This window comes from Ceratotherium simum, chromosome 26, assembly GCF_057802395.1.
Source record: "Ceratotherium simum simum isolate JZ-2026a chromosome 26, ASM5780239v1, whole genome shotgun sequence".
Taxonomy (NCBI): domain Eukaryota; kingdom Metazoa; phylum Chordata; class Mammalia; order Perissodactyla; family Rhinocerotidae; genus Ceratotherium; species Ceratotherium simum.
Window position 1 is genome coordinate 14,446,018 of NC_141925.1, and position 21,522 is coordinate 14,467,539.

At 49.8% G+C, this 21,522-nt stretch overlaps 1 protein-coding gene and 1 long non-coding RNA gene across 3 annotated transcripts in view; one reads left to right on the forward strand and one right to left on the reverse strand.

Annotated features, from left to right (window-relative positions):
• The window catches only part of XYLT1 (xylosyltransferase 1), a 300,963-nt gene that overhangs the window by 114,383 nt on the left and 165,058 nt on the right, over positions 1 to 21,522 (forward strand). The gene's annotated exons all lie outside the window — the stretch shown is intronic.
• LOC147913573 (uncharacterized) lies at positions 10,311 to 13,235 on the reverse strand. The gene is made up of 3 exons (XR_015548526.1): positions 13,073 to 13,235; positions 12,121 to 12,152; positions 10,311 to 11,977 (listed from the first exon to the last, which is right to left on the reverse strand). It is a non-coding gene; the product is annotated as an uncharacterized LOC147913573 (long non-coding RNA).

Consider the following 21,522-nt stretch of genomic DNA (forward strand, 5'->3'; position numbering starts at 1 on the left):
AGACTTGCCTGTGAAATCAAAGCACAATTTCATATTCAGAGATGTGTTTTTAAGATAGAAACGGATTGTAATCAAGTATGAAAAGGCAATTGTCATTTGTTTTTAATCGTTCGACAGAGCGTGGTTAACTGTTTTTGTTGACAGGTGTTTTATCTACTTTGTGAATAATTCTTATTTAACTCTACACACTTGGCCTGCCAAACACTTTTAAATGCACTTTTGTTACGGTTGGTCATTGTATTTTGTCTTCCACCACCAGCAGCGCTGGCTTCATGGGCGTGTGCCCTGGGCAGCCACAGAGGGCTCCGTGCTCAGCAGGGCCCTGCGCTTGGTTGAATGCTCTGCTGCCACTGTCTGAAATTCTCGGTAATTTTGAATAAGAGGCCCTGTGTTTTCATTCTGCACTGGGCCCTGCAACTTAGGTAGCCGCTTGTGCCCAGCATGGAACAGCATCCTGAAATATCGAACTTGGAAGGAGCTTAGAGATCAGCCTTTCAAAACCCTTCATTTTAAAAGTGGAGGAACTGAGCCAAAAGAAGACTGGAACTGACTTGCGCAAGATCTCAGGATGTTGGATGGCAGGTTCAGACAAGTGGGACACTCCAATCTTCAGGTCCCTGCTGGTCACAGCCTCTGTCTCCTCCATAGAGATGCTGCTTCCTGCTCAGTTCATGCTGAGGGATGGCAAGCGAATTTAATAAATAATAATCTAAGTAGTTAATACTTAGGAAGTTAAATTTGCCATTTAGTCCCCTTTCCCCAACAAACATGCACACAAGTAACCAGTTTCGTCTGCAGTATTCGAAAGTGGTTATTTAATGTAATTCATATTAGTGGTATAAAAATCTCTCAAAAATGCTAGCAATTTCCCTAAATTAAATTTGAGGGGCTGTCCCAGTGGTGTAATGGTTAAGTTCCCGTGCTCCGCTTTGGCAGCCCTGGGTTCGCAGGTTCAGATCCCGGGCGCAGCCCTACACACCGCTCATCAAGCCATGCTGTGGCGGCGTCCCACATACAAAGTAGAGGAAGATGGGCACCGATGTTAGCTCAGGGCCAATCTTCCTCACCAAAAAAAAAAAAAAATTGAATGGTATGTTTTCCCTGCTTATAGAAGTAATATGTTCTCATGGTTGGAAATTTGGAAAATGACCAAGAAGAAAAAAAAATCACCATACCATATTTTTTTGTGTATTTTTTCCAGTCTTCTTTTCCATGTGTGTGCATTTTTTACATAGTTGAGCTCAAAGGCTATTCATGTGAACCTTTTATGTTCTATTTAATATTACATTAGGTTAAACAATATGAAATTGTTGTTTTTGTAGGTCAAAAAGGGTTGAAGATTGGCAATTTGATGTTGTTCAACCACATTGCAGAAGCATCTCCTTAAATCATAGAGTATTCTTTGTAAACATCGTATTTATTATCTGTATAAAATTCCATCACATGGCTGCATGCAGTTATGTAATGTTTATTGAACCATATGATAGACAATTATTATTATATTTTTATAATATAATCAACATGCTTCTTATTATAACATTTTACATAAATAATTGTATATAAATATGTCATCACCTGATAAAACATCTTATTTCTTTGCTTTCATAGATGCATATTCTTTAAAAAATAACTTTCATTATTTTTTATGTTAAAAAAATAGAGGTGTTTTATAAAAAAGCTTGAGAAAAGTACACAGAAAGAGAGAAGGAAAATCATCATCCCGAAATATAGTCTTTGGTGCAGTTCTTTCTGGTCTTTGTTTCTTAGATTTATATGCACTTCAAAGCCTAATTTTTTTTTTGTCACCAAACAACATGTGGTGAACATTAAATAGAATATTATGAATCTGATTAAGTGCATTCCCAGTGCCTGTGGGGGATCTTTTAGTAAAGAGCTAGTCAAAGTGCAGCCCATGGATCGGTGCCAGTCGCAAAGTGTTTGTCGCTATCTGTGCTGAGACAAGTTCAGAAATTGAGGGCAAGCTTTTAGAAACTTTTATAGTGATTGAACATTGCATGGCATCCAAGCATGTCAGCCTTTTTTCTTCTCTTTTTGATACTTCATTTTTTGTTTTATTTTACAAAACTATCAGTCTGTGATAGAGAGGGAAGAAAAAGACCTTTCAGCACAGCTGGACTGAGAACCATTACTGTAGAACCCAATCAGCATACGGGGCCACAGCACAGGGAGGGATAGATGCTCACTCTCAGATCCTATCCGCCTGTGTAGTGCGGGGCTTTTAAAATTCCTCCGTCTGCTCTCTTGCAGTATTTTTATCTTTCTGTCCCTTCTTGCTGTTTTCTTATTTCCTCTTTCTTCCCTTTTCCTCTTCTGCCCTCTTTTTCTTTCTCCCTTGACCTGTCTTTTTTCTCACTTTTCCCCCTCTTATCTCTTGGCAGCAAAGGAGGGAGGGAGCTAGCCAACCATGTACTCATGCTTTTTAGAATGAGTTGGTATCAACAGGATCTGAGCTAGCGTCTCATAGTGTCTCTATCTAAAACAAACATGCTTTTGTATCCAGCTGTTGTGGCAGGTCTTCCAGTAGCTCAAGAGTGAAGCTCTTTCTTAGATACTGGTTGCATATTAGATCTGAAGTTGGCCCGCTCTGAATAACTTAAATATGTTTTAAAGCTAAACATTATTTTTTTATATCTTTTTTTTTTTTTTTGCTGAGGAAGATTGGCCCTGAGCTAACATCTGTCGCCAATCGTCCTCTTTTTTTGCTTGAGGACGATTTGCCCTGAGCTAACATCTGTGCCAGCCTTCCTCTATTTTGTAGGTGGGTACTGCCACAGCATGGCTAATGAGTGGTGTAGGTCCACGTTTGGGGTCTGAACCTGGGAACCCGGGCTGCCGAAGCGGGGTGTGCTGAACTTAACCACTATGCAATGGGGCTGGCCCCTAAATATTATTTTTTTAGTATTCACTCTTCCTTGGCACCTTCTTTATCCCTGCCATCTATCTCTGACATAGAGTCAAGAGCTGATTCTAGGTAAACTGGGCATTTTCAGGGACCTGTGCAGTACCTGGTCTTTTTGTCAGCAGAATCATCAAAAGCCCAGAGAATACAGTTGCACGTTGGTGACGTCCTGTTGCCGGTGAGCAGGAGCCAGTGGCATCAAGCTTTGGAGTGGTTTCTCAGACTCCATCAGCCTCACGTCCCCTGGGCCACATGCACAAGTCCAGCGTTGGGAACAGAGTGAACAGCGATGACGAAATAACTGGCTTTAGTTAAATAATTTGCTGTTTACGGCTTCTCTGTTTATGAATCAGTTAAAAGCCCTTTTAAGTGAAATTGAATCGACTACAAAGTGTTGGTTTCATGTGTTTTATTTGCAGTTTAATCAGCGTGATCCAGCTGCTGGAGTGGGGAGAGTTGAGCCGGGGTTTTAATTATCCCTCCTTTGCCCGAGTTAGGAATTCCCAATGGTGCCGTCTGCGCAAAGATGCCAAAAACCGCATTGTTCTTTAATTAGCTGTTGTAATTGTTTTAGTCTAATCTCCGTGATTAGCAGCAGCATTAAATACAGCAGGAAGAAAGGGCCTGTCCTCTATGCGCTGCCCCAGTAAACAGAGCCTTTCTTTCTTCTGGAGAGGGATATCGTAGAAAATCAATTAGAGCTCAACCAGCGTTGATTGGAAAATGATCAAGACCAGCCACCATGAAGAAGAGAGGGCTCCCAGGTATTGGTTTATGGCCCCTGCTACCGGCTCGCCTGGAGAGCTCTGCAGCCCTGACCTGTCACAGAGGCGTTTGGACAGGGCCCCACTGGGTGGCTCTGTCCCTGTCTGGGGATGGGGAAATGGACTGGAGTGACACAGCTGTTGTTCTCACTGCAGGTCCTCTGCTTCATACATTCAACCACAAGTTTTTATTGAGCACTTCTTTTGTGCTAGGCATCACGCCGTGTCCCCAGGGATACAGTGCTGATCAAGGCAAGCGCAGTCCCTGTCTGCACAGAGTCTGTAGTCTAGAGGAGGAGACTGATGTTAAACAGTTGCACGACTGATGAGTTCATTGTAAATTGTGAAAGGCTATAAGCGGGGCTAGGAGAGAGTTTAACAAAGGGTCTGAGAGTCAGGGAGGGTGTCCCGGAAAAGTGAAGTATAAGCTGAGATCCGACGGGTGAAAGAGAGTTAGCTGGACAAAGAGGCCAGAGGAAGGGTGTGTAAGTCAGAAGGAACAGCTTGTGCAAAGGTCCTGAGGCAGGGAGGAGTTGGATCCTTCCTTTTCATCCTTCTCTTACATGCAGTAGAGTGTGGTGGGATGGAGCCAGATTCTGGATACAAGCTCCCTGGGTTCAAATCTCATCTCCGCTACTTACCAGCTGTGTGAAACTCTTCAAATGGCTTCACACCAGTCTGCCTCAGTGTCCCAGGGTGTAAAATGGGGATGATGATGATGATGATAACAAAAGTCGTATCTAATTCACCGAGTTGGAGATTAATTAAATTTATACATGTAAAGCATTCAGAACATTGCCTGGCATGTGATGAGGCTCAGGAAGTGTGAGCTGGAGCAGCCTTGACTTTGGAGTCAAACAAAGTGGGCTAAAATCTAGCTCTGCTGTGTGCAAGCTTTGTGCCCTTGGCCTAGTTACCTAACCTTGCCATCCTGCTTTCTTATGCATGACGTGGGGACAATATCCACGAACTCAGAGTCGCCTGGTGGTTAAGATGGATTTGTCAGCCCTGTTGTAGGCCGTTGTAGGCACTCCGAGAATAGTAGCTATTGTCGTTATTCATGAAACACCCGCCTGGCACGTGGCTGGAGGCTGATACTCGGTCATGATAAGTTCTGTTTGCTTTTTCTTCTTTCTTCCCATTGTCAGCGGGCCCCTGGGGTCCCCACACCCACAGAAAGGATAACTCTGTAGCAGGTCTCCCAGCCTCGGCCCACTGCTGCCATTTGGGGCTGGGTGACTCTGTCCCGTGGGGGCTGCCCTGTGCGCTGTAGGATGGTTAGCAGCATCCCTGGTCTGCACTCCCTGGATGCCAGTAGCACCCTCCCCTACGTCATGACATCCAGAAGGTCTCCAGACATTCCCAGATACCCCCTGGGGAGCAAAGTTGCCCCCGGTCGAGTCGAGAACCACTGCTCGAGAGCAACGTCCGAATGAATAGACTAGCTAGCTGGTAGTTGGAAACGATCCAGCGTGGATGTTAGAATACAAATGGGAGAAGTCTCTTGGAGAGGAAGGTGTTTTGGTGATAAACTCTCTTTTACAGCAGAGAGTTTTGAGGTCCTTTGAGCGTGAAGAGTTTACAGCGGTTCTCAATTTCATCTTCATGTTGGAATCACCGAGAGCGATTGAAGAACTAATGCTCGAGCCCCCCTCTAGAGAGGCCGATGTCGTTGGTCTGAATGCCGCCCAGGCATCGGGATCATTTAAAGCTCCCCCGTGATTCTAATGGGCTGCCAGGGTTGAGAACCGCTGTCTCGGTGAGGAGCTGACACACCTGTGTGAAAGGTGAGGCACTCACAGGTGGAGCTCGTTAATGTGCTATGTAGTACTGTTAGCATTGACCCCGTTTTAATAGTCAGGGAACTCAAGCACAGAGGGGTTAAGAAACGTTCCCAAGATCACACAGCTAAAAGTCATGGAACCAGGAATGGAACTCAGGTCAGGTGGTCAAGCACCCAGGCCCCATCGCCTCAGGGGGTGGGGGGAAGAACCGGATGTGGGCATCAGGAACGGTGTGTTTGAGGTTCTGCAGAGTGGGATGGATGAAGGCCTTAGTGTGTGCAGATTGGAGGAAATGCCAAGTGTTCATCCATTCACTGATCAAACCTTTACTGAGCACCTACTGTGTGCCAGGCACTGTGCTCGGTTCTGGAAATACACCGCTGACCACAGCAGGCGTGGTCCCTTTCCTCGGGAACCTTACAGTCCCACAGGCTGGGGAAGAAGCAGACAGGAATCCAGTATAGCTACACATGTTGATTGGCGGCAACAAGAAAGTTAATAAGGAGCGGCTGTTAAATCCAGTGCAGTGGGCTGTTTTATACTGGGCGGCTGGGAAGCTTGAGAGATGAATGAGAAGGAGCCAGCCGCTGAAGGAAGACAGACTGTTCCAGGCAGAGAAAACAGTGCCTGCAAACTCCCTGAGGCTCAGGTTGCTTAGAGCCATTGGATACCTGAAGAAGGCCCGTGGGCGGGGCACTAGACCCTGAAGTTAGAGAGGTGGGAAGAGGCCAGGTGACACAAGGGTGGAAGTGCATCGTTTCCCCAGGGAAAATTCAAATCCAGGCTGTGTGGCTTTGACATGGAATGTTCTAGAATAGCCCCTATTTCACACTCTGCTCGATGATCAGCCTCCGTGTTCTGATGTGGGGTTTGGGAAATACAATTGAGACAGGGCTCTCCTGTTATGCTTCTAGCATCTAAGAGGTAGAGAAAACTCGGGCGCGGTACCCACTGCGCCTTGAACATAGTAGGCCTTTAATAAATCTTTGATAGCCGCTTATCAGCTGCCTGTAAAGTGCCAGGCTCTGTAAAGGATATTTTTCACCTCTTGATGTGGCATTGAAAGTAAGCCCTTTACAGGAGATGGACAGTCATTATCCCCATTTTACGTGTGTGAAAACCGAGGCCCAGAAAGTGGGGCCAGCTCTGTCAAGCTCACCCAGCAAGAGTGAAGCGGAGCCCCGGCGGACCTCCTGCTGCCTGACGACACAGCCCATGCTTTCTTACGCTGCGCCTTTCTGCTGTGTGTCTGCGTTGTCCGAAGCGCCTGGAAGTTCAGTGTGTACATTTGTAGAATCAATTAATGAACTCAGGGGGCCGGGTTCCGACTTGCGGTAGCGCTGTGGATCTGCGTAACTGACGCCCGTGTTGCATGACAGTGCCTTTTGCTGAGGCTCCGACTTGATCCCAGCATGCAGGAAACAGCCCCGTAGCTAGAGAACCAAGCCAGGCCCCCCACCCTGCACCTTGGGGAAGCATTGGTGGAGGAGCCAAGTGGTTTACAAAACAAAATAAATAAATGAAACCTCAGCCTTGTGGCAAAATTTACCCGTCCCCACAAAAGCCAGGGGCTGGTGGTATCTTTGGAAATCCAGCTGACTCAGCAGGGTGTCCTGTCCTCAGGCCATGTAGCCCAGTGGTTAGGAACCCAGGCTTTGGAGTGAGATCAACTAAACCCAGGTGCCAGCTCCCAGGTCCCCCTTCCTTCCTTCCTCCAGTATTGATTCAGGCTCTGCTATGTGCTGGCATCGCTCCAGGCATCGGTCATACTGGGAATCCAAGGTCCCTGACTTCATGGAGCCCAGCGAGAAGAAACAGACTATAAACACCTAAGCACAGACATAAATAAGAAAACTTTGAGGAAGTGGAAAGGAGCAATGAAAAAGATTAAACAGAGTGATGAGATGGATAATGGCTGGTGTGGGCTAGGTGATATTTGAGCACAGCTTCGAATGATGAGAATAAGCCACACAGATATTCAAGGATGTAGAGAAGAGTGCTCCATACAGAGGAGTGGCATGTGCAAATATCCTGAGGCAGGAATGAGCTTGGCCTGGTGGTTGAAACTAGTGATAAGTGAGGAGAGGAGAGAGGATCTTATGGAGGTAGACAGTCGCCAGATCCTTTAGGGCCTCATAGGCCAGGATACGGAGCTTGGATTTGATTCTAATTGTAAAAGAACACATGAGGTTAATGAGATACTGCATGTAAATATCCCTTCCGTGCCTGATGCGTGTGCCAGGTCCCATAAATATCAGCTGTTGATGTCGTTATTTACTTACAGTTACTTTTTATTTGGGCATTCCTTTCCCAGGCCTCTGATGAATCGTCATGAATCTCAAAGGTTGCCTTTCCCCTCTCCCGTCATAAATGACCCGAGGAGAAGTTATAGCTCAAGGAACCATGAAGAGATGGCACGAGGCAAACGCCTAGAAATGGAATCACATCGCAGTTCATCGCTGCCAGTGATGAGAGCCCCATTAAGTCCGCCTGGGGTTTACGAGTCAGTTCTTTCAGATACCAGCTTCTGCGGAAAATTAGCTTTAGCCCAATCCTTCCCCTATCCAAGGCAGCCAAGTGGAGGTAAACCAGGGCCTAAGGAGATGGGACCCTGACTCAGAAATCTGCATGGAGTGGGGAGGCAGGGTGGCCAGGTCCCCCACTCCCGCCCCCAGCTGTCATTTGAAACTCAGTAAATACTCGCTGCCAACACCCTCCAGTCCCCCGGGCCCCGATGACATGTGTAAATATCTCTTCTCCATGTGCTTTCCAAAGACTGAGTCAATAAGCTTAATTTCCTGTGGATTCCGCTGTTTGGTTAGCACAGCCTCGAAAATTGATCAGCTCAAAGCTGTGTGCCTCAGGGAGGCAAGCTGTATGTGTTGCAAGCAGTGGAACATGGTGGCAGGAAGGCCAACCAGCTAGGTGGGATCTCGCCTGATCCCCCTTTGCCCTCGCACTCTCCTGGGCCTGACGGAGGTACAGCTGCAACTTTCTAACCGTCTACTGGCATCTTCCGGGAGCTTTGCAGATCGTCATCACATTCTCGTTGGCCCTGTGTCAAGGCATAAAGATCTTGGGTTAATCCAACGGTAAGAACCTTGCAGAGTAAGATCAGGGCACGATCTTCTGATTTGAGTCCAGAGTAACTGGATGTAAGGTCAAGGGCCCTGGCCTTGGAGTCAGACCCAGGATCCACCAATAGGTGGCCTGACGTCTCTAAGCTTCCATTTCCTAACCTGGAAATCATTCTGTGTCTACCTCCTGGAGGTCACTGAGTCACCAGTTTATGAAGCACCTGTGATGTGTGTGGCTCTGGGCCACGGTGCTGGAGGAAATGCAGTGGAAGACGTATCTCTGTCTTCACGGAATACTAGACACCCTGGTGGAGAGGGGCCACGGCCAACCAGCGATAAGTAAACAGAGATACGATAACGATCCGCTGGGACCGGGTGCTGGGAAAGCAGCAGAAGAGCCTGGCATTGAGGGGGTCCTCCATGTGATAGGGGCTTGGGAAGGGGCTCTCGGGGGGCTGACATTTAAGCTGAGATGCAAACGAGGAGGGTGGGGGAGAACAGGATGTGCAGATGCCCAAGGTGACACATGTGCAGAACAAGAAATGGCGGAGATCAGGGTAGCTGGAGGGAGGGAAAGAGGCGTGAGTTTGGGTTGAATGGAGAGGCAGGTTCAGAGCATGCCGAGCCTTGTAGGTCCTGGGAGGTAGCCTGGGTTTTGTTCTAAGGGCTTGCACCATCTCGTGGCTGGCATTTGGCGGTAGCCTCCACATCTGCCTCTCTCCTTCTCTGTTTGCCCCCTAGCAGGCTATTCTCAGCACAGCTGCCAGAGCTGTTCTTTAAATCAAGAGTCAGATGTGGTCATGCCTCTGCACACGCTGACCAGTGGCTCCTCATGCCACTTGGAGTATAAGCCAAAGGCTCAAGCTTGGCCCAGATGCCACTCACCTCTGGACTTTATTACCTACTGCCGCCCCCTCACTCCTACCTGCCAGGAACATTGCACCATGATGCAGCTTTTCTCTTTTCTCTGGCTAAGCTCCTAGGTGTCAGATTATGAGTTATGTAATACAATGCATCTCGTTTTGCTTTGGCCACCAGGAAGCTCAGAGCTTCATCTAGTGTCAGTTGGACTCATTCTGTTAGCTTCAGTTTGTCAAGTTTTCCCTCCCTCACCATGGTTATTGATTTTCTATCTCTAGTGGTTTTCTGGCTTCTGTGTCTCTCATGGTAGACCTTCATTTTATGGAATTGGAGGGTATAAATTGTAATTTGGTTTCACATGCCGCTCTCAGCTAATTGTTTGTCCATTTCCCCTCCTAGTATGAGTTCTTTGGGAGAACAGATGTATCAGTGCCCTTCACGGAGAAGCAGTGGATGGGGAAAGCAGGGAGCTTCTGCCCTCTAAGGGGAACTTGTAATGCACATTCTGAGATCTAGAATCTAGTGGTTTATAGGGGGGCTCTAAAAATGACTTTGACAGCCACATGCAGCTGGGGTGGGCTGATGATGCACTTTTCTTCCTTCTCTGTGGCACCCAAGGGAGCTAGTGTGTGGGTGGTGGATGGACCTGCAAGGCTTCTGGGGTGAGAGCCCCGTCGAGCTCCTGGCCAGAGAGTGGGGAGCCGTGTGAACACTCCTGGACCACAGTTCATCACCTGAGGGCCTGTCGCTTCAGAACTGTCTCCAGAATCTCCAGATCCAAGGATTTCAGAGGGCTCCTGAAATAATTCCTGGTCAAGGGTTGACTTTAGAAGTCAAAACTAGTCACTGGGGAGCCCACCAGTTTGGCATGACCTGCAGAATGTTTTAAAACAATTGGGTTTGAATGTTCTTGAGGCTGGACAAGCCCTGTCCAGTGCTCCCGACCCTCCCAGAGGGGGCTGACTTATAATTAGTGACCGTGACCCGTTGATGGCGGCCTTTGATGATCAACTCATTGATGTCCAAGGCTGCGTTTTGAATCTCTGGACAGAACATAAGTAAAAGACTCCCCTTAACTCTGCCCCCTCGATCCCACTCTCTCCCATACAGGGCTCTGTGGGTTAAGAGTTCGGGGTGGATCCTTCCGGCCTAACCCACACTTTCCAGTTGAGGAAACTGAGGCTTGAAGAGGTTAAGAACTGAGGTTCTTTATCAGTCCCTGACAGCTGTTGTTGCACATCCAGGCAAAATTGCTCCCAACGCCATAGTGGATTTTTTTAAACTTTTTTTTTTCACGGTTTGAATTTGTTTTTCCCTAATGAAAGGAAACCTTTTTTGCCTGACTACACAGACGGTATTATAGCACCATTAACGGAATGCCACGGTGAAGAAGGAAGGAATTCACCCACAGCCCCACCGATCTGGCCACAAGTCAAGCCGTGTGCGTGGGTCTGAGCAGTCCCTGTCCACATGCAGAGATCATCTTTACATATTTGTAAGCACAGGGGAGGTCCCTTCCAAGGAGCCCCACACACATAAAAGTCGGTAGCAAAAGGGGGGCCTTGTCTGGTAGGTTGCTGGCCACTGAGGCGGTGGCTGGAGGCCGCATTCGTGAGGGAGGCCTTGTTTGGTGGTGTAAGGCCTCACTGTGTCCTCTCTCCCCGCTCCCGTCCACCCCCAGCCCAGCCCCAGCAGCCAGGGGCCAAGAGGAGCCCAGCCTCCTGCTTCCTGCCCTCACAAGCAGGCCTCTGTGGGTTTCCAGGCGCCAGGGCAGGAGCAGGGCCGGGGAACAGCAGATTTCTGTCTGGTCCTGATGTAGGCAGACAGCCCAGGACAGCCCTGCGGCCATCAGCAGACCAGGTACTGGGGGCAGACCCAGTGGACAGGGGCGCCTTTGAGCAGGGAACGAGGCTGCCAGGAGCTGACAGGGCATCTGTGGCCACTGCTCTCTCCCCAGCTCCCTGCCAGTGGGGCTTTTTCCCAGAGGACCCGGTCCTTTAGGAGGGGCCTCGAGCCTCCATTTGGCACCCAGCAGCCCTTTTCAGATGTGGATATCCCCAGAAATGTCCCCGATCCACGAGAGTTTGCATAAATACCAGAACTTGCCAGAAAAGCAACAATGAGGAATGGCTTGAAGCCACAAGACTGAGTGGTGGCTTTGAGCCAGACTTCCGGAGTTCAGTTTCTGCCCCCTGCCCCTCCTTGTGCCAGTCCTCTATTCTCCCTGTGCTTCAGTTTCCTCATCTGCAAAATGGGTTAATAAGAGGCTTGTCGTGAGGACTAAACAGTAACACACATGCGAGTGCACGGAAAACGTGAAAACCAATTCAGGCCTGTGGTCTAGTTAACAGTCTGGTAGCGATGTTAATGGTCTGGCTTTAATATTGCACTGCAAGGGGCCGGCCTGGTGGCGCAGCGGTTAAGTTCGTGTGTTCTGCTTCAGCGGCCTGGGGTTCGCTGGTTTGGATCCTGGGCGCGGACCTATGCACCGCTGGTCAAGCCGTGCTGTGGCGGCGTCCCACATAGAAGAGCTACAGCTCTACATCTGCGATACACAACTACGTACCAGGGCTTTGGGGAGGAAAAAGAAGGTTGGCCACAGATGTTAGCGTAGGGCCAATCTTCCTCAAAAAAGAAAAGAATATTGCACTGCAGTTACATAAGATGTCACCACTGGGGGAAGCTGGGCGAAGGAACACAGAACTCTGTATTACCTTGGCAACTTCCTGTGAGTCTGTAATTATTTCTTTAAAAGAGTTGACAAAGAAAGAAAACAGCGTTAATGTATGTAAGGCCTTAAGACAAGGCCTGATGCGTGGTAAGCGCTACGTGAGTATCAGCTATGAGGAGGAGGAGGAGGGGAATTTGAGGATGTTTTATTCCAGCCTTCACGCTGCTGTGCCACGAGAGACCTTGCAGGTTAGGAGGAAGCAGAGCTTCTGTGACCTGCAGGCTGCCTCTCCTCCCCTCCCCTCCCCCCTCCTCTCCTCCACCCGCCTTCCCTGCTCCTCCCCTCCCCCTCCCCTCTGCCTGCCTCTCTCCCCTCCCCCTGCCTCCCTCCCCTCCCCCTGCCTCCCTCCCCTCCTGTCTCCCTCCCTCCCCCTCCCCTCCCCCTCCCCACCCTGCACTTCCCTCCTCCCTCCCTCCCTCTCTTCCCTCCCATCCCCCTGCCTCCCTCCCTCCCCATCTCCCTCCCTGTCTCCCTCCCTCCCCCACTTCCCTCCTCCCTCCTCTCCCCACTTCCCTCCTCTCCCCACTCCCTCCTCCCTCCCTCCCCGGCCTCCCTCCCTCCCCTTCCCCTCCCCTGCCACCCTCCCCTCCCTGTCTCCCTCCCCTCCCCTGCCTCCCTCCCCTCCCCCCACCCTGCACTTCCCTCCTCCTCCCTCCCTCCCTCTTCCCTCCCATCCCCTGCCTCCCTCCCCTCCCCATCTCCCTCCCTGTCTCCCTCCCTCCCCACTTCCCTCCTCCCTCCCTCCCCCACTTCCCTCCCTCCCCACTCCCTCCTCCCTCCCTCCCCCGGCCTCCCTCCCCTTCCCCTCCCCTTGCCACCCTCCCCTCTAGCCTGAGCTCCAGGCACAGCTAATGAGTGACATCTCCTGAGCTCGCCTTGCTTGATGCTGCTTAGCTTTGCTCACGCAGTGCCCTCTGTCTAAAATGCCCCCCTACCCTTGTTTCTTGGCAAGCTGCTGTTCATCCTTCCGGCTCACATCTTGCCTCTTCTGGAACGCCTTCCTGGGCCCCTCTGAGCTCCACCTGGACCCCCATAAGGCGGTAAAGCAGTGGTTGTGGGACTAGCAACATCGGCACGAACAGGAGAGAAATGCACATTGTCCTGCCACACCCCAGACCTCCTGAGTCAGCAGCCAGGGGTGGGGCAGGGTGGGGCAGGGTGGAGTCTGGCCAGCAGCAGTTTAACCAACCCTGCAGGTGGTTTGATGAGCCTGCTCTTGCCCAGCACTTTCCACATTCACAGATCACCTGGGATCTTGTTCACAGGTGGCTTCTGATCCAGCAGGTCCGGGGTGGGGGGGGCATTACTGGGGGGGGGCCTGGGAGTCTGCATTTCCAACAAGCCCCCGGGTGATGCTGCTGCGCTGGGCTCCCTGGGGCCAGGGCGCATATCTCCCGTACGCTGCCAGGGCAGGAGGAGCTTGGCGATTTGCTGTCATTGTTGAAACAACGAGTGGATTTGCAGGGGCTGATTAACCTGGACTGAAGAGCTGTTTTTCTCCTGGGGGACGGGGGGAAGGAGGACCCCTCTTCTTCCAGCTGGGGCTGGACCAGGGAAGCTTGTAGGGTGGAGGGAAAGAGGCAGCCCACCTGTTCCTCCCAGGCAGGGCAGATGCCAAGTCTTCCCTGCTGCCTTTTTTATCCGAATGGTTTCTGGGAATGGAGCCATGGGACATGACCCCTGAAAGGGACACTCTTTTACACTTGGAGCAGGCCTCTGTCTTCCTCCTCCCCATTCATGCGTTTATTCATTCCACAAACGGTTACTGAACTGAGTAGGAACAAAGCCCATTCGTGGGCAAAACAGATGTGGGCCCTGCCCTCGGGCAGTGTCATCATCTGGTGGGGACGGATGCCAGTCACCGAGCCAGACTGTGATAAGCTCAATGTTCTGAGACTGTTTGGCTGCGGCACGTGGCTGGGGAGGGTCAGCAGAGTTTCCCTGGGGAAGGGACATTTAAGCTGAAATGAAAAAGTGTAGTCTGGATAAGGATTATTGTAGGAAGAGGAAGCAGCATGTGCAAAGGTCCTGGTCTGAGTGGGAACCTGGTCAAGACTGGAGAGAAAGCTAAGAAGCAAGAGAGAGGGCGGGGGAAAAGTGAGGGGTGGGCAGGCAGCGGGCCTTGCAGGCTGCAGTGAGAATTCCATCTTTGTCCTAAGAAAAATAGGAAGAAATGGAAGGATTTTAAGCAAAGGAGTAGTATCTGGTTTGCCTTCTCAGAGGATCACTCTGGCTGCTGGTTGGAGAAGGGGTGAATGGGTGGGCAAGGTAAAAACAGGGGGATCTCTATATAGGAGTCTGCTGCTCTTGTCTAGGTACAGGCGATGGTCGAGCCGGAGAGAAGTGGATGGACCCAAGGGACCCTTAGGACTTGGCAAAGGATTGGAGCTGGGATGTGAGGAAGAGGAACATGTTAAGGAAGCGTCTGGTAATTCAGCTCAGTTGCAGTTCATTCCTTAAGGCAGGTTCTAGAAGTTTCCATCTGATTCCATCTTTGTAGGGGTGATGTGCTCCTGCCCCCAGCCTCCAGGTGCAGCTGCCTTTGAATTCACGTGACCTCCCTTTCCTGCCACCCCTGTTCCCAGCAGCCCCTCCACCTGTGCACCTGTGACCTCTGCATTTTACTCCCTCCCTACGTAGCTCCCTCAGCGTCATGAAAAGGTTACGTTCAGACGCTAGAGAGAGGCATGCGTTGTTCCACCTCTAAGCCCAAATCACAAACACACAACTAACTCCATACCTCTGACTCTTCTTAACTGCGGTGGGTCATCCACAAAAGAACTTTAAACCATCGGGGACGAGAAGGGCTTCCAAAGAATCGTTTGAAGGAAGAGGAATTAGAGGCAGGTGGAGTGGCATGGACGTTTACTGCGATATCCACATGAAATCTTCAGGGCTGGGGAAATAGGTTCAGAAAAGTTGCCCTCCTAACGAGGCAGAGCACAAACAGTACGTTTTAGCAGCAGCCGTCTGTTTCAGAGAAACCTAGCTGGCGTCTGCCTGCGGACAGCCTCTCTCCTACTCCTTCATCATGAGTGAGAGCCAGGCGAAGCAGCCAAGGCAAGCCAGGGCGGCGGGTCAGCCTTGTCCCCTCACGCCTCCATCCCTGCCTTCTTCCAACAAGTATTTGCTGAGTGAGTGAGTATTTGTCAGAGACTTTCAGACCAGTGGTTCTCAACCAGAGGCAATTGTGCACCCAGGGGACACTTGGCGATGTCCAGAGACATTTTTGGTTGTCACAACTGGGATGGAGAGGGAGGGATGCTACTGGTATCCAGTGGGTAGAAGCCAGGGATGCTGCTAAACACCCTACAATGCACAGGACAGCCCCCACAGCAAGGAGCCATCTGGCCCCAATGTCAGTGATGCTGAGGTTGTAGACCCTTGATCTTCTCTGAGCTCCCTTCTCCCCTCCTCTCCATTGGGCAAATAACTTCTCAGCTCTCTTTGCATGCTAGGCTCGTGGTAGACATTTGCTTTTCCACGAACCTTCATTTCTTCTTGTCATTCACATTTGCATGCATCTGTTGATCCTTTGCCTCCATCCACCAAGATTTCTTCAGTATCAGCTATGGTACTAGGCCCTGTGCCATAGCCTAGTGCCATAGACTCTGCCTCCTAGGGCGCAGGAAGGCCCCTGGGCATGGAAGCCGTCCAAGCCCCGATCAATCCCTTCTTTTATTCAGGGCAAAGTTACAAACGGGCGGGAGTTGGGAAGATTTTCCACCTCCCTGTGCAGAGAAGCCCTTATGAAAGATGTATTGATGGATCCCCTTGTGCCAGGACGTTACTGGCCTTGGAAAGGCAGGAAATATGTGCTGGCTTTCTTTCTGCCACAAAAACCACTCTTCGTGGTTTACTCCTGATCCTCATGACAATTAGAGGAGATAATTTATTGAGCATCTACTATGTGCCAGGGACTGGGAAGGAGACTGATTTCTAATCCTCTTGGCAACGTTGAAAGTGACGCTTGGATAACAGAAGGATCTTATTCAAGGTCACATGCCTGGGAAGTGGGAGAGAAGCTAGGGACTGGGGGGATCTTTGGTGAGCAGGAGTGTGGGCGGGTGTCTTAGGACTGAAGCAGCCTGTGAGGATGCAGATAGAGCTTCGGGTTTCTCTGCACGCAAACCACCTTAGAGGAAGGCAGGGAGAAGCGACTGTTCTAGGAGAGCCCTGCCCTCACCTTCCAGGGAGGTGGGTGGGGAGTGGGACGGTCAGGAGGAAGGGTTCTGAAGAGAAGGGCGGGAGCTCCCTTTCCTCTGGGCCTGTCCTGGGCCTGGTGCTGGGCCGGGCCCCATATTTCACAGCCTCAGGGACTTGGCACAGCAACTTTTAAAGCAGGTTTTGTCCACTTTGCAATGCTATTCACATTTTGATCTGGATCGTTCTTTGTTGTGTGAGGGGAAGGGGCTGTCCTGGACGTTGTAGGAAGTTTAGCAGCATCCCTGGCCTCTACATACTAGATACCAGTAGCACCCCACCCCACCTCCCCCAGGTGTGAAAACTAAAAATGTCTCCCGACATTTCCAAATGTCCCTGGGTGGGGGGGCGAAATCACCGCCCCCCAGAATTGAGAACTACTGCCCTAAGGTAAGCAGCTTTGCCCCAGTTGTAGAGAAGAGGAATGCGTGGCCCAGAGGGGGGACTCAGTTGCCCAAGGGATCGTAGTGAGCAAGTGAGCAAGAGCAAGGCAGCCTCTAAGATTAAGCTCAGGCCTCCTGGTCTCCCAGCCAAGGAGCGCTCAGGACATGGGCCGTCGTTGGGGTCATGGGATGTGTCTGGAGGAATGGGCCATCCTTCTCAACCCCCCATGCCCCTGTGCCCTGTTACAGAGCCTTTGAGCTCTGTCCATCAATGATTCTTAAGAAATGCTAACTGACTTGTGAGGCTATATTACGCCGACTGTGCGTCGGAGATGACCAAGAGGGAAAAGTGATCTCCAGTTCCTGGGCACCCAATGGCAAGCCTTCCCTCCGATTCCTTTCGAGCCTGTTTATTTTAGAGACTTCCAGATGTCAGTCCCTCTGCAGACCCCAGCAGAGGAAGGCTGAGCACATTTAACCTTTCACTGCCCACTCTTCAGAGGCCATGCATGCCCCTACTGGGCTCTCTCTTCAAGAGCAATTGCCCCATTGAATTCCATTTGTAGACTCTGCCTCCTAGGGTGCAGGAAGGCCCCTGGGCATGGAAGCCGTCCAAGCCCCGATCAATCCCTTCTTTTATTCAGGGCAAAGTTACAAACGGGCCGGAGTCATTGGAAAGATTTCCACCTCCCTGTGCAGAGAAGCCCTTATGAAAGATGTATTGATAGATCGCGTTGTCCCAGGACGTTACTGGCCTTGGAAAGGCAGGAAATATCTGCTGGCTCTCTTTCTGCCACAAAAACCGTCTTTCAGGTCAGATTTCTTCTGTGCCCAAGCACATTTGATTTAAATCTATTTCGCTGTAAAATATAAATAAAACAGAGATGACTCCCGCAATGAAAAAGAGAAATACCCCGGTGGTGTAGTTTTGACTTTCAGAAAATAGGGCATTAAAACTTCAGGCTCAAATAACTAACGGATTCCCAGGCCCCAGGCGCTGGCCCACTTATCCCAGGCAGCACAAGCCAGTAACAGCCAGAACATGCATTGCCAAAAGACCAGACACTCAGGTCCAAGGCTCGGCTCTGACTCACTCCAGCTGTGTGACCCTGGGCGAGTCTCTTTGCCTCTCTGGGCCTCAAACCCTTCCTCTGTATAATGCGGGGGCTGGAATGCGTGCCTGCAATAGCTTTTTGGTTTCACGAGTGTAAGAACATTCAAGACTTGGAAACTCAAACTTACCAAAAGGATACATTTTAGATGTTCAGAGCCAACGTTCCATCTTACCAAAGGACCCTTATCTTCATGGATGGGTTTGGAGATGGTGTTATGGACTAAATGTTTCTGTCCCCCCATATTCATTTGTTGAAGCCCAAACCCCCAATGTGGTGGTCTTAGGAGGGAGGAAATTATGCTGAGATGAGGTCATGAGGGTGGGCCCCCTGTGCTGGGATTAGAGCCCTTATAAGTAAAGGAAGAGAGACCAGAGCCCTCTCTTTCTCTCCACCATGTGAGGACACAGTGAGAAAGTGGCTGTCTGCAAGCCAGGGAGAGGGCCTCACCCTCACCTGACCCGGCAGGCACCCTGATCTCAGACTCCCGGCCTCCAGAACCGTGAGAATATAAATGTCTGTTGTTTAAGCCACTCAGTCTGTGGTATTTTGTTATAACAGCCCAAACCGAGACAGATGGATGCCTTCATGTTGCGAGCTTTCCAAGATGTATACAAAAAGGATTTAAAAAAAATCCTCTTCATATCGTTTTTCAGACGTCCATCTGCTGTATAATGTGAAAGACACATGTACAGAGGAATTGCATCTTCCTTGGAGTTTAGGTTTAAAAGTCAGCATGTAGGGCAAAAATCCTGTGTAGTCTGAATTTTTGTCCTCTCTTGTATATTCTCTCTCTCTCTCTCTCATTCTTTCTCCCTTCAATTCTCTCACTTTTTCCCATTCTCTCATTCTTTTTCCCCTCCCCCAACCACCTGCATTTGAATTATCTTCATTTGGTTACATACATGATGTATCCCCAGCTCCGGCTGCCGTAACAGACGACCGGAGACTGGGTGGCGAAAAACAACAGGAATTGATTTCTCACAGTTCGGAAGTCTGGAAGTCTGAGATCAGGTTGCCAGTTGCAGACGGCCGACTTCTCGTGTGTCCTCACATGGCAGAAAGAAGGCGAGAGAGCTCTCTGGGGTCTCTTTTATAAGGGCACTAATCCCATTCATGAGCGCTTCACCCTCATGACCTAGTCACCTCCCAAAGGCCCCATCTTCTAATATCATCACATTGCGGGGGTAGGATTTTAACAAGAATTTTGGGGGAAACAGACATGCAGCACTGCACCTAATCTCATCATAGAAGAATGCACTTGGTAAGTTACTCTGAAATTGATCCCTGTGGGCAAAGGGAGGGTAAAGAACTTGCAGTTGTCTGGTGCTCAAAGGCTCTCTCTGGGTGACTTTATAGTTGTTTCCCTGTGTCAAGTGCATGTTCCTCTATGTGTGTCGTAACACATAGAGGACATAACACAGTAGTTCTCCTCGGCTGGAGACGGCACCCCATCCCCCAGGGCGAGCCTTCCCCAAGGCCACAGGAGTGAAGAGTTGAGTCACATCCAGGTTAGAAGCAGTGAGTAAACACCCCACCCGGGCTCCCTGTGGCTGCCGGAGCGTCTGCGGGAAGGAGCGTCTGCGGGAAGGAGGTCGGCACACAGCACTGACTGTTTCTCACGTGTGTGGGCTTGAGACCTGGCTCTTTTCATCTTTCCTTTCTCCGGAAGCCAGAGTCTGGGGCTTGTGGGGTCTTAGAGTTATGAATGCTTAGTGGAGTAACACTTCATCTGTTCAGCGCTGTTAAGAAAGAAGGTATTCTGTATTATAAGTAAATGTTCCAGAAACTAAAGGTGACCCCCATAAGTGCCACACACACACACACACACACACACACACACACACAATTTAACTTGTCTTCGTGGAAGATGTGTCACATCTTCTGTGCCTTATAAAACAGTCTGAAGAACAAAATGCAAAATGTTCTCAATGGCGTCGTCATTATTATCATTGCTCATGATGCTGTGCTGTGATTTTGTGATTGCTGAAGGGGATAGGAAGCTGTGACGGAGCTGTTTGCCCCTACCCTGACTGGCCCGGTACAATTCTGCTCTCCCGTCCCTTCCTATCAACATCATTCTCAATGCATTTGCTTCTAAAAAGCCTATTGATCTCTCCTCCCCTCCCCTCTCCAGCCTCCCTCTCCTCTCCTCTTTCTCATACACACATACACATTCTAATCTGCTGTCTGCTCGTATCCAGGACTTTTTTTGGAAATCAGAGTTAGATTAGCAACCGTAGATTTATACTCATGTTGGACGCATGAACCTGAACCCAGGTCTGAGAAGGACTCGCCTCCTCTCCCAGATAGTCAAGACCAGGGGCATCTGACATAGGGAACTGTGACGAGCGTCCAGTCAGCTCCTCCCTGATCCTCTGTCCCCTCCTCCGTACAGGGGAGAACATTCAGGGGGGTCACTATGAGTTATTAGTGGAATGAAGTGTGGCCACTGGGTCAAGTCTTCCTTGCCACCCAGAGCCTGTTGCCCTTTCTTTTCTGGGTCTGTGGCTTTGTTCTTGGTGAGTTTGCTGTGAATCCTGGCAGAGGAATGTCACAGCCACGACCTCATTAGCCCATACTCTCCTCTGTCTACACAGCGTGTCTATATATGTCTGCAAAGTTGGGGAATGTATACAGACAGATTCATCTCTCTTGTACGCTATGAGAACATTCTGTGAAAATAGACGCCTTCTCCTTCAGCTTTGCTCGCCAAGTGCAAAGAAGGACCTGGGACCGGCTTAACTGGTCCTACGACTTTGATTACAACCCATTTGGTTCCCACGACTTTTTGGGAAAAAAAAAAAATTCTTACCTGTGGATTTCCTAGGTTGTTGACAGGTGGTGCTTTTGCTCACAGGCTTACAGCGGGTTTCAGGCCAAGAAAACACGTCAGCGATTTCAGAGGACATGAGCTTGAGGAGTAAACTGAAATAAAACGTGCTACAGTCACTTCACCCAGGTCCGACTTCCAGCACCTTTATTTCACACCACGCCTTTACTGTACAAATAGAGCGTTTCTATAATCCAAGGATAGCGCTGCGCGATTAATAGCTTGGTGGGGAGAGGGCAAAAAAGACACGCCGCCAAAGATACCCGACTTGCCCCTGAACTTGCACCTGTCCTGCCCTCTGTCTCAAGTCTGTGCTTCCAAATTCCAGCACGCTCGCCCCCTCACCTGCTGCCTCGGGTCCTTGCTCAAAGGTCCTCTTCTGGGGAGGCCATCCCGACCACCACTTTAAAATCGCCAACTGCCGCCATTCTCTCTCCCTCTGTTCTGCTTTTTCTTCATAGCTGTTATTACCAGCTGACAGACTATATATAGCTACTGTTTGCATCCCCCGTTCCAATGTAAACGCCAAGCGAGCATCACTTCATGCCTTATGAGCTATATGTATCCACACGTGTATATACATCCATATAGTTATTGTTCACAGATTGTTTTGTTTATATATCCTGAGTGCCCGCCACATAATTGGTTCTCAGCAAACATGAATTAACAAATCGTTATGTACACATTGATTATAAGATAAGCCTCAGTTTCAGAAACGTTGAAAGAGTGAAAAATATATATTCATCTTAAAATGAAGAGAAATGGTAAAATGCCTGGTTGACTTCGATCAGCTAATCATACCTGTTCCTGGAATCAGCACGAAGAGACTGAACGTGTTTGCAAGGCGTCTCGGG